Source organism: Oryzias melastigma, linkage group LG10 (assembly GCF_002922805.2).
Source record: "Oryzias melastigma strain HK-1 linkage group LG10, ASM292280v2, whole genome shotgun sequence".
Taxonomy (NCBI): Eukaryota; Metazoa; Chordata; class Actinopteri; order Beloniformes; family Adrianichthyidae; genus Oryzias; species Oryzias melastigma.
This window is the reverse complement of record NC_050521.1, coordinates 28,811,058-28,820,737: the sequence shown is the minus strand read 5'-3', so window position 1 is coordinate 28,820,737 and position 9,680 is coordinate 28,811,058.

Here is a 9,680-nt window from a genome sequence, read left to right as displayed (position 1 = left end):
TAAATGATCTCCGAAGCTTCACAAACCAAACATGTAACTTTGACTTTATGACAACAAAACCTCAGAAGATCAGGAACAGATGTGGATTGGATCTGGATCAGTTTCTTCTGGTTTCTGAATCTTCTGACATAATCACTGAAACATCTGCAGAACATCTAAACAGCTGAAAACTAAAGTTCAGCTCAACATGACTCACTTCAGTTTAATGAAACTGAACCTTAAACAGACAGGAAGCTGATTTTGTTTCATACTTGATTCTATCTGTGTATAGATAATCTGAGATCAGTCTGATCTCAGCTTGATCTTAGATTGATCTGAGTCTGATCTTAGATTGATCTCAGATTGATCTGAGTCTGATCTCAGCTTGATCTTAGATTGATCTGAGTCTGATCTTAGATTGATCTCATCTTGATCTTAGATTGATCTGAGTCTGATCTCAGATTGATCTCAGATTGATATAATGGAGCACAGACTCAGGTGTTTTACGTTTGTATGTAAACAATCTGTTGAGTGTCACCTGACCTCGTTATCTCTCTGCCCATAGTGTTTCCAGAACACTTCAGTTCCTGAAGTTCCTGCAGGTGAGCCTGTATCCTCTCAATCCAAAGACCTCCGTTTGTCTCGGCTTCCTTCGTCTGAGCTCTCTTAAGGTTTGGGCTCACAGCAGTGGAAGAATCCTACATTCATTCGATCCATTTGATCATTTTTACTTGAAGAAAGTGTTTTAAAGTCTTGGATCTCCTCTGACGTGAAGGTCACGGCATTGAGGAACTCTGTTTTGCTCTCCAAGGTTCATAAAAACAAAGTGGTCTGTTTCCCAACGTCCATCTGGATGTATTCAGACATTTGTAGAGCTGCTGTTGATGACGATGATCCAGTACAAACCCAACCTGAATGGACCCTTCCACCCTGTGGTTCTGACTCCAGCTCGGTCAGGACAACTGAGCAGAGAGGTGCATTGTGGGAGCTCCATGAAGCGTCCTGTTAGCAACAATAACAGAACCGAATCTGCGTTTAGAGCGACTGAGGTTCCATTGTCTGAGGTGGAGATGGGATGGGGGGGTTAGCTGTGAATATTCAGCTAACGATCTCCCGGGAGGACAGACCCAATTAACTAATCCTATTAATTACCAGAAGATCTCCACTGATTAGACGGCGTCTGCCTGTTTGTTCTCACTGCAGACACACACTCCAGGAAGCACAAAAACCTGAGGACCACCATGAGGATGGAGACGGTCCCTCAGCACCACCCACACTTTGATGTGGGCGGGGCAACAGGAAACGCTGCTTTGGTTCTGAGCGACTGAAGAATCCAGAACAAAAGTGAAAATCTGAACTGCAAAGATATTTGCTGACTGGAGATGTTTTCACAGTGTTGCTGCTTCTGCTCACCTGTACAAAATACCGTCTTTGTGGGTTTAGTGCTTTCCTAAGGAGTTTTGTACCAGGCTGCAGTGGATGCAGTTTATTTTTTTCCTGGATAGATTTGAGGCCACAGAAGTTTTGTATGTTTGAGTTACATGGAGGACATCTTTATGATTCAAAGCTGCTTCTAAATCAGATGAAAACTTTAATTGTCAGGAAGGTTCTCTGCTCATTCGAGGAGCTCCTTCACTCCAGACACTCGTTTCTGTTCTACTCTTTCCATGTTTACGCTGCTGTTTGGGGACAACAAACATAAACAAAAACATGTTTTAGGGCCATAAGAGCGATTCCAGGGTCAAACAGCTGGAAGCTGATGACCACGAGCCAATAGAAACGCCAGCAGCAGGTCTTAGCCGCCACATTTCAAACCCAGCAGAGGCTGAATGTGAGATCTGCAGCGAGCTGATAGTTCAGCGGGGGGGGGCAGGAAGGACATCCTCGACCAACAAAACACAGGCGATAATTATCCCGCCAGTAAGCCAATAAGAGCCTGAGTGTTTCTTTACTGAAGCTAAATCATTTTCATTATGAAGACAGTGGAAATCAATATGTTGTCTGTACATGCAATAACACCCCGCGGGAAGTCAAATATCCAATTATGCTTATCGTATTGCCGTGATTAACAGAGAGCAGCCTGACCACAGAGGGGCTGCTGCAGTCTGAGCAGCTTCCTGCACTGATGTGAATATGAGGAACAAAAACAACCTCATTGATTCACTGATGGTCCACTGATCCACTCACAGGGTCGCTCCAAAGTTCTGATCTGGAGGTCAGACTTCTGACAGAAACGTGGTTTGTTTTCATTCTAGGGATGGATTAGATGTGAGGAAATCTTTTAGTTTAATCTGATCAGGTCTTTAAAACAGAAAATGATGGTTTTCCATCTGGTTCGGTCCGTTCTTCAGGGGTCCAGTAATCATGCATCAGTTCAGTTTCAATGAGTTCACATTCTCCAGCGTCTTGGTGTGAACTCCAAAGAAAACAGAAGTTCAACCACAGAGAGGTCTCCAAGACAATCTGAAAGACTTCATGGTGTGTTGGACCTGGTGGTTCTGGACTCCTCCATGTGCCTCCAATGGAGCGATGATCTGGGAACTGAGGGTGTGTTCAGAACCATTTGTTTTGGATCAAGTCCCGATCCTCAGGTTTGGTCTGTATTCAGACTGCCGTCAAGCAGACTTTCCTATTCTGGAAGAACACCAGGGAGGTCCAGATCCAGGCCTCGAGGGCCGGCCTCCTGCTGGTTTTCCAGAATCCTGCCTTATCTGCTGCTGATTACCTGGATCAGGTGTGTTTAGCCAATAAGGAGCTTCAATAGCAGGTTGGTTGGAGAACATGGAGGACTCCGGCCCTCGAGGTCTGACTTTGGACATCCGCGCTGTAAGCAAAACTAAAGATCTCTTCAGTCATTGGCCAGGAGTTATGAGGGTGTGGCAAAGCGTCAAGAGGCGGAACTTAAGGACCTCCTGTGCTTTGGAGTCTTTGGGATTTTGTGGACCTTCTGAACGTCTGGATCAGCGTTCGTTTGCTTCTGCTTTGGTACGATGGAGGAATGCTGCGAGACGGTTACCGGTTGGTTCAGTTATTCCGATCTATTCAGACCGAGGAATCTCAGAGGTTCAGTCCAGTTGGAAACGAACCAGATCTGAGAGCGGTTCCTGGTCCGGGACCAGAGTTTTCTTGCACACATTCAGACTGAAACAGATTATTGAGGGAAACAAACTGCTTCACTTTAAGCAAACCAAATGTGTCCAGTCTGAATACGTCCTAACATGAAGAACATCAGCTGTTGAAAACCCAATGACTGCATAAGGAATGGACTGATAAACCCCTCCCCCCTCCTGTTCCAAACAGGAAGTACCGGCTGGTTGTAAGAAGGCCAAAGTCCCATAGACTTCCATTGAGAAGCAGACAGTTATGTCTCAGTCAGAATAATCCTTCTTGATCTGATCTCTTCTTCTTAACATCTTCTTTTTAATTCTAATTTCATTTAAAGAGATTTTTTCCACCTGAACTGCTTCACCGTTCCATCAGATCCTTTCCTTCACCTGGGTCTGCCACATCTGTAATTCTGCAGGTTCTGGCGAGCTGTGATTGACAGCAGGGCCGCCGAGGATCTGCCAGCTGCTGCAGGAAGTCCAAACTCTCCATTCTAATAATGCTAATCAGGCTGGCCGAGCGGTCCGTCGCCCGGCTGCTCTGCATGGACAAACATTCAAAGATGTAATACATTTTTAATTGCAAGTGTGATTATACAGCATGAGGAACCTGCTCTGGCTGATTAAATGCATTTGGCTTAATATTAGAGGCCAATCATTCCCAGTGACACAGCCTCTGGAGGGGGGGGGGGGGTAATTGCAGGAGGACAATTATAATCCTTCACATTGTAATGACGGGGAATAATGTCTTTCAGGAGGTTCTTATTTTAGTTTGAGCCAGGCACACAAAAGGACAAACGCTCGCTTCTCTTTTTAAATCTGCCGGTAGGAAAAACGATTCTCCACTCTGTCGGATCTGATCCTCTAAGAACCGGATCGGTCCGTCCTGAACACCAGGTCCAGCTGCAGCTCTGCAGAGTTCTGGTTCGGCTTCGGTTCTGTTCTTATTTTGGCTTTTTGTGTGGAAATCCAGAGCAGCAGAAACCTAAACAGAACGTTGAGGAAGCTGAGAGTGATGATGAAACTACAGAAAGTCAACATGACAGGAAACCCAAAATGCTGAGAGGTCAGACGATCGGACCACGCCGCTCTCACTCAGATTATACCGAATGAAGCGCCCCCAAGTGGACAAAAGACATAATTTCCCTTAGATTTTAACAGCTACCTTCAGGAGTCCCCAGAACCCCCCATTTCCCCTCAGCACCCCCCCACGTCTTCACTCCGTCCTCCTCAGCGTTCACATGTCTGACTCTGGTGATTACCTGGATCAGGTCAATAAGAAGCTGGAATGAAAAATGGTCATCATGGACGGGAGGGTGACACCTGTGCTCCACACCTGCGGCTCAGCGCTGCAGGATCCTGAAGGATTCGTGCAGGTTTCCTCCTCTGGACGTCTTCAAACATCTCAGCAGGACCTTCACGGACGAAAGGAACCAGAATTTACTGCTGCAAACCCACCAGAACTCAAAACATGGACATTCAAGTCTCAGGAAACATTTACCTGAGGATCAACCATTGACTGTACATAACAACTGGACTGAGTGACTCCTCCTCCTGGTGTTCCAAACAGGAAGTGGCTCCAAGAAGCTAAAATACCATAGACTTCTCCAGAGAAATAAACAGCTGTTTCCCTCTTTTACGTGAAGATGTAAGAAAATATCCATTCAGTGAAATATCGCGATACTTCATTCTGTGATACTCGATTTAAAATGCTACCAGGACGATATTTAATTAACCTCGTTTTAACTAAAGATGAACCGAGAATTGGTGCAAATTTCTAACAAATGTGGATTTTGGTGCTTGACGGGTCATTTAAGATGGAGTGAGCCCGAGCACACTGGAAATCCAAAGCTGAAAAATCTTTTATTGTGAAAATATTTCTTACATCAGCAAAACAAAAGCCCCATGAATTTGTTTGGTTAAACGCAAACGACAGTTGGAGGGTTTAATGCTCTGATCGTTAAATAAAATGTATTTTATAACTTTATTTATGTGAAAGGTGTATTAACATTCAGATTCTGTTTTTTCTAAAGGTTAATCTTTAGTCCTGGAGAACCCAAGAACAATTCTCTACACTGTTTTGAAAGTTAATTTGAATTTTTTGTCCATTTTGGGCCGCAGCATTTAGTAACAACTAAATAATAATAATAATAATGATAATAATAAACAGAAACAGTACGTAGGGCTGGGAATCACCAATCATCTCCAGAATCCATTTGATTTGATTTGATTTTTTTCAATTCTTTCAATCCTCTCAATTCAATTCAATTTTGAGTTTAGTATACATTTAGACACATTTGGTTATAAATACGTCAATAATTTACAATATTTATGTTTTGAGAATTACTTACTTTAAAATTACCTTAAAGAAATATTTCCTTAAAAGAGTTTGGAAATTCATGTCTGTGAGTTTATAAAGATGTTCATTGATTCATAAATGTATGTTTAGGTCGACCGAGCGTTAGCATTAGCCGTCCTATGGGAAATTCCATTAAACATTAGCATCAAGCAAGCAGACGCTAGCTTGTGCATTAGCTCAATCTCTATTTTTATGGATCAATTATTTATCTGTGAAGCTTAGATCGATTTTAGATTGATTAATCCATGTTATACCATGGTCTGGGTGAATACTCGATTCTGATTGGCTGCTGGGTGTGCATTAAAAACTGATAATGCACAGTAATAACGCACACCTAAAAAAGAAGTTCCGGTCACACAGACCAAACGTTCGATATCACTGCGCAGGCTTCTTTAAAACACATTTTTCCTTCATCGTCTGGACAAAACAAGCAGTAATGGATGAACTTTCTCTCTGAACTGATGCTTTATTCAACTTATTGTAGCGACCAGCATTTATATTCCTCTCCTTTTGTAAGGTAAATTAATATTGACAAATTAGTTATTCTCCTTCTAATAAAACACCACTCGACATGAAAGGTGTAGTCTTCTGTTTCACCACAAGAGGGAGTTTCTCATTTTAGAGCAGCTCAGAAGAACGAACCTGCCATGAAATGAAACACAGACAGAAGCTGAATATGTTCTAGCTGCTCACTGAAGGATGGCACGGAGGCAACCACGGAGGCCTAAACCGTCCTCCGCTTCGCGTCGGACGGTTTAGGCCTCCGCGTCGTGCGTTAATTTCTCATAACGCACACTTCGTCGGGTATTATCCCTTACTTATCAACCCAGCCCTACGAATAAATTAGATTCAAAACATTTAAATAAACCAAAATATTTAAAACAAGACATAAAAAACAGCAGCCATATTTGACGCTGTCGGTTCTTCAGCTTTAAACACGAGTGAAGTATTGTCTCTGGTACCGTCTTGTAGAGTATTGGACCATCGCGACACGAGTATCGGGAGACTCGCCAGTACTCACCTTTACTTTTATATGGTGGGGGTGTGGCCTTCTAGTAAACTTGTCTCTGATTGGTGAGAGTGGTTACCATGGAAACGACGACTCAGACCAATTACTGCTTACTGAATAATTAAATTTTATCATTTTCTGTTGGGGGGGGGGCTCTCACTCAGTCCAGTTCTCAAATACTGTCAGTGGGTTCAGCACACAAACAACAGGATTGTGTTTCTTTGGGGCTCCATCTTCTTATTGTCTGATTTTTTTTTTAGCTTTTTCTTAGTCGAACCCCCACATACCCCCCTCCCCCCCCCTGAATCTCTGCCTTCATCACCCCCCCCACCTCCCCCTCCTGGGCTCCTGCAGGCAGAGCTGCCAAAGCCGTAAGCAAGCAGTCATGTTTTGGTTGGTAATTAAATTGGAAGAAGCGGCAGAGAGAGCGGCGGGGTCATCCCCACTTCATCAGGCCTCATTGCTGGGGTTTATTTCTCATGCATACCCAAACAAATGTATGCATTATTAAAGCAGAGCATTAATAAAACAGCAGCCATGTGTGGAGGATTGCTTTACTTAATCCTCAGTGTGCAGCCTTTCATCACTCCCACTGCCCCCACTCTCCAGAAAAACACTTTTTCCACTTTGTTTAGAAGTGGCTGAATGTGCAACTTTAGAAATAATGAGCGCAATAACACCAGCTTTATCATATTGCCGACAAAAAGGCTTTGCTTCTTTGAAATCTGTACTTTTTTATCCAACTCTGGAAATATCTTCTCAGCAATCCCTCCTTTCTTTTGGGGAGAAGAGCCTCGGTGGTTCTGAGAGTCCAAACCGGTCTCATGTTTGACTTTTCCTCCAAGACTACCAAACTTCACTGAGAAAAATGGGATCTGGTAAACGTCTCAAACTTTGGGAAGTGGCAGACGCTCAACAAGCCATGACAAAGCAAACAGCGGCGGCAGCAGCGGCGGGCGTCTGAGCACACTCTGATGGGAAGCACTTCTTCATTTGAACCGAGAGGAATTCATCAGCTTCAAACGGACCAACAGGCAGAACCGCACTCATGCTTCACAAGTAGAAAGCGTTTGAAAGTCCAACTTCCAAGACAGACGCTGAAAAAAGGTTCTGAAGAGATGATGAAGTCAAAAAGCTTCAGAGAGAAGAACTTCAGAGCAAATAAAGACTTCACCGCTCCGCAGTTCACCGTTCAGCATGCAGACGTCAAGAAGCATCACATCCATCAGCAGTTTGATCAAACGGTTTCTAACTCATCAGAAAGATGAATTACAGACAGAAACCAGACGAGGACTCATGCAGGAGACTGAAACTGAAACATTTAAACATTGAGCTTTAAGATGACGACAAGCATGAACAGCAGAGACTGAAATCGACTGAAAGTCATGAAAACAAATGAACTCAGCTGTGAATCATCAGCCTGAACCTTTCGGGGAGAAGACCCAAAACATGACGAAACCACCAGATGTGACTGACACAAAGCAAATGCACACAAACGTCATTTTACAACTTTCTTTGTAGCTGTTTGTGTTGCAGCTTCAGCTGTGAACCGTAATGAAAAAGTGCTGAAGCAGACATCAATTCCAGGAAGCACAAATTAAAACATACCAACCCCGAATGAACTGATGGATTTTCAAAATAAAATGCCTCATGCATAGGTAACCTAAATGTCATTTACTGATATAACACGATTCTGCCTTCCTTTAAAGGGTCACCAAACCTAAATCACAGTTTTGTCTCTGTTCACCTTTATGAACGGGCTCTAAAATGCTGACCTCAGCTTCCCTGTTTGGTTACCCTTTAAGCCAAGAGTGTCCAAACTCACTCCTGGGGGGAGGGTTCAAATCCAGGCCTCGAGGGGCCGCCTCCTGCTGGTTTTCCAGAATCCTGCCTCATCTGCTGCTGATCACCTGGATCAGGTGTGCTTAGCCAATAAGGAGCTTCAACAGCAGGTTGGTGGAGAACATGGAGGACACCGGTCCTTGAGGCCTGGAGTTTGACACCTGTGCTGTAAGTTATTATCTGTATTGACCGGGATCTTTGTTTAGTAAACATCCATACAGGAAAGCTGTATGGATGTCAGTGAAATACATCATCTGCTCATTTTGAGTTTCTTTCTAGCTACAGCAGCACTGCGGCACAGAACAAGCAGGAGTCCAGGAATACGAGTTGATCTCAGAGGATCAGCCAATGAGCGTTTAGATCCCACCCACTTTCAGTGATTGACAGACAGAGTCATTATGCTGAAAAAGCTCATTATGAAATAAATAAGTCATCCTGAAAAACAGCAATGTGAAATAAAAAAAAACTACTTTGAAAAATTTTTTGTTTTGTTTTGTTTTGTATTTCAGGTTCAGGTTTACTTATCTTATTGGAAATTTGACCTTATAGGAATGGCTAGACTTAAACAGTGTGATGTCATTGCAGGGCTGTGACATCATGGGAGTGACCTTTATGATGTCATCACAGGGCTATGACATCACTGTAGTGTAAAGTGATGTCATCACAGGGCTATGACATCACTGTAGTGTAAAGTGATGTCATCACAGGGCTGTGACATCACTGTAGTGATGTAAAATGATGCTTGATTTCACTGCGTGACCTCATTCAAAGTCATAAATTTCAGTGAGAAATCTTTATAGCTGATGTTAGCGAGACGAGACAACACTCAAGTTTCTACTGAGACTACTAACTTTAAGTTTAAGCCAGCTTTACGGAAAACTGAAAAAACAAGAGACAAAAATGGTTCTTAAAAAGATTTTAAGAATTCTCAAGAACGCCAGGAGATTCCACTACAGAAGATTTGAAGATGAATCTTCTCTTGTGGAGGAACGAGAAGAGGAGCCCATGGGACCTCCTGAAGCCCCAAACGTCCCCTCTAAAGAAAGCCAAATGAGGGATCTAATATCATTTACTGATATTAGCATGACTCAGCAGCATGAAAAAGAGGAGGAACGACAAGAGGAGCCCGTGGGACCTCCTGAAGTCCCAAACGTCCCCTCTAAAGAAAGCCAAATAGAGGATCTAATATCATTTACTGATATTAGCATGACTCAGCAGAATAAAAATCAGGAGGAACGACAAGAGGAGCCCGTGGGACTTCCTGAAGCCCAAAACGTCCCCTTTAAAGGAAGCCAAATAGAGGATCTAATATCATTTTCTGATATTAACATGACTCAGCAGCATGAAAATGAGGAGGACATTCTCATAGCAACTTTTCAATCCCAAA